The sequence below is a fragment of the Pan troglodytes genome, chromosome 21 (genome assembly GCF_028858775.2).
Source record: "Pan troglodytes isolate AG18354 chromosome 21, NHGRI_mPanTro3-v2.0_pri, whole genome shotgun sequence".
Lineage (NCBI taxonomy): Eukaryota > Metazoa > Chordata > Mammalia > Primates > Hominidae > Pan > Pan troglodytes.
The window spans coordinates 44426075-44430000 of record NC_072419.2 but is presented as its reverse complement, the minus strand read 5'-3'; positions in this window follow the sequence as shown (position 1 = coordinate 44430000).

The following is a 3926-nucleotide window of genomic DNA, read 5'->3' as shown; positions in this document are numbered from 1 at the left end:
CCAGAGGGTAGAGATTATGTTCTTAGGTCTGAAGCACAGAGCATCTGGGGGCTCTGTCCGTCACTCTGTCCCAGAAGCCTGAGTAGGCAGCTGCTGGTGCCTCTAATCAGATGGGTCCGCTCAACCCACCCTCTCTGCAGAGCACTGGCCCCCTGCCCATTCTCCAGAGTCAGACCAGATGCCAAAATAGGCTAATGGACACTGTGTGCTTGGCTGGGGCAGGCCCTCGGATTCCACCCCTTTTTAGGCTAGATCAGAGCAGTGCATGGTCCACTCTGAGCTGCTGAGTAGCCATCAGAGGAATTTAAATCCCCTAAGCCCTGGAGTGGGTCAGCCTCAGGCAGCTTACTTTGCCCCTGCTCTGACTCTGACTTGCTGAGTGAGCCTGGGCAAGTCACTTCTCTCTTCTGAGATACACTCTTTCCGCCTGCATGGAGTTCTAACATTTAGGCACTGGAAGAACAAATTGATGGAAGCTGCGCTGTATCCCTATGATAACCAGAAGCCAGAAGATATCAACGATCAGCTTGCTATTGCCCTTGACAAAGGTCCACAGTGGAATGTCACGGGGCTCTGTCCCCAGCCCCATCCTGTTCAACAGGTCTATAAATCATTTTAAGGTGGGAAGATGGCCCAGTACAGCACAGCTAGGAGGGGCAATAAGGCATTGGATATCAGAACCAGGATGTCCAAAGACCCTGACCAGCAGGACCGATGGGCTGAATATAAGAAAATAAAATATAATAAGAATGGCTGGGCACAGTGGCTTGTGCCTGTAATCCCAGCAATTTGGGAGGCTGAGGAGGGAGGATCACCACTTCTGGCCTTGTCTTAAGGCCAGAAGCTTAAGACAACCCTGGGCAACATAGAGACACCCTGTCTCTACAAAAAACACACCAAAAAATTTAGCTGGGCATGTTGGCACGCACCCGTAGTCCTAGCTCCTCAGGAGGCTGAGGTGGGAGGATCGCTTGAGCCCCAGTGATCGAGGCTGCAGTGAGCTCTGAATGTGCCACTGCACTCCAACCCAGGTGACAAAGCAAGATCCTGTCTCTAAAAAGAAATGAAAAACGATATAATAAGAGTCACTGCCAACCCCTGACCTTGGACTCAAATGCCAACAACTTAGTGTGGGGTGAAGAGGTTAAGATTGAGATGGAGTGGGTTTAAATCAGTAGTTCTCTAGGGGACATTTTACATAATTCATGGGGGGTCGTTTTTGCACTGGGGGCTCTAGTGACATTTACAGGGCAAGAATTGGGAATGCTGGGCACCCCACAATAGATGGGACAGCCCCACACAACAGAAATTTGCCCCACATCCTTCATAGCTTTCAAACGTCTGCCAGATGCAAACCTATGACAACTATATATAGGTCAGCATTTAGTACATTGCAGTACTGAAAGGTTTCTACAAGAAGTTACGTGAAAAACTCAATAACTTAGAAAAAGGTTGTTATTGACAAGGACACATAAATGCAATGACAGTGAGTCAATTATTGAATAACATTCTCATTCCTCACAGCCTGTCTAGTCAATGTGTTAAACCATCGCCAACTACATATCTAGAGGAAAAGGGTTCCAGGGCATGAATGCAGTTACAGCAAAAACAGTGAAACCAACTGCAGATACTTATAATAGAGGAGATGTGTGACTCTTTTTTACAGTCTTAGAGACAAGTATTAGTAAATTAGTAGAGATGCAAGAAATCTCACTGAATCTCACAAAATGACCATAAGGATGATCATTTTGAATCTATGTTGTGAAAAAGATACATTGAGATGATGGGGTCACCATTTGTTTTCCAATCTTGCTCAGAAATTGTTTCCATAGGTGCCCCACATGGCTCTTTCACAGCGTTTTGGATTAAAGCTGCTTTCGTGATCTATCTGCATGTCGCCTCTGCCTCATGAGGGATCTGAAGGCAGAATGCACCCCTCCATTGCAGATGGGATTTTCAAGGAAGATGCATTTTCTGGGTGACCACACAGCTACCGTGGCCTGTGTCATAAAATGGGAATTCTTTATCACTGCACACTGAAGCTCACCTTCCTTATTTCCCCCACTGACAGGTGGCAGCGTGTCTTGGGGTACTCTCCTTACTCCAATTAAAGTCTTTCTTTCTGTTATCACATACAAATAAGTCAAGTCTGTTATGTCTTGCCCAAACAGCAGATTTTAATCTTCACCCTCACCTCCTGCCATTTCATTTTTCTGACTTCTTTTGTGTCATGGCGTCTGGTCTACTTACATCTCTGGAATCCAGACTTACTAATTATGGGCATACAGGGTTCTGGCATCTTCATTATGCCTTCTTGGGTCGTGGTGCCCAAGAATATATTGAAATACACATTATTTTATCATAAGTCACTTCCATTTTATGTCTCCTTTATATTAGAGACATTGCATTGATGTGTGTGTGCATTATCATCCATAAGTTTCATTTCGAACATTTAAATGAAAGAAAGCTTAAAATGTTTGATAGAGAAAGGGGGCTTGGGTAATCACACTTGTGGGTTTAAACCCAGCTACAATGTGTTCACGTGTTCATCAAAAGATATGTGGCCAGGTGCAGGGGCTCATGGCTGTAACCCCAACATTTTTGGAGGCCGAGGTGGTAGATTGCTTGAGCCCAGGAGTTTGAGACCAGCCTGGGCAACGTGACGAAACCTCGTCTCTACCAAAAAATACAAAAATTAGCCAGGTATAGTGGCACGCACCTGTAGTCCCAGCTACCTGGGAGGCTGAGGTGGGAGGATCGCTGGAGCCTAGGGAGGTAGAGGCTGCAGTGAGCCCTGATGGCGGCACACCACTCCAGCCTGGGTGACAGAGTGAGACCCTGTCTGGAAAAAAAAAAAAGATATGTGCAAGAATGTTTACAGCAGCACCATTTGTAATAGTTCCAAACTGGAAACAACATGAATATCTTGAATATCTCGAAGCTGAATGGATGCATAAACTGAGGTGAGCCACACAATGGAGCACCCACAGAAGGAAGAATCAGCCACTCACAACTACACTCGGCAGTACAGATGGGTCTCACACGAGCATAAGGTTGAGTGAGAGAAGCCAGCCACAAAAGAGTGCGTGCTGAGTGACACCACTTATAGAAAGTTCTAGAATCAGCACAACTCATCCATGCTATTAAAAGGCAGGAGAGTGATTACCTGTGGGGGATGGAGGGTGGATGGAAGCACAAGGGGAACTTCCGGGGTGATGGTCATGTTCCTGTTTCGTGATCTGATGGGTTCAGTTTGTAAAAATGTATCAAGTTATACAGTGATGTGCACTCTTCTGTATATAGGCTCGTATTAGGGTTCTCCAGAGAAACAGGGGGCAGAACCAATAGGGTGTGTGTGTGTGTGTGTGTGTGTGTGTGTGTGTAGAGAGAGACAGAGAGAGACAGAGAGACAGAGAGAGCAGAGAAGAGGGGAGAGATTTATTTTATTTCAAGGAATTGGCTTACATGACTGGAGGCTGGCAAGTCCCAAATCTGCAGGCTAGGCTGGCAGGCCGGAGACCCAGAAAAAAGCTGACATTGCAGTTCAAGTCTGAAGGCCGCCTGCTGGCAGAACTCAGTCCTTTCCTATGAAGGCTTTCAATGGATTGACCAAGGCCCACCCACACGGTAGACAGATTGCTTCACTCTGTCTGCTGCTTTACCTTCGTGATCTGCTTTACTCAATTGGGCTGATTTAAATACTAATTTCATCTTTAAAAAGATGGTGGCCTAGCCAAGTTGACACATAGAATCAACCGTCACAATGCTATACCTCAATTAAAAAGTGATTAAAGTCGGGGGTGCTTTGGACTGAGGGTTGAGAACCACTAATTTAGTTGAAAGCTCAAAAAGGGACCCACATTTTTTTTTGAGATGGAGTCTCGTTCTGTCTCCCAGTCTGGAGTGCAGTGGCGCGATCTGCCTCC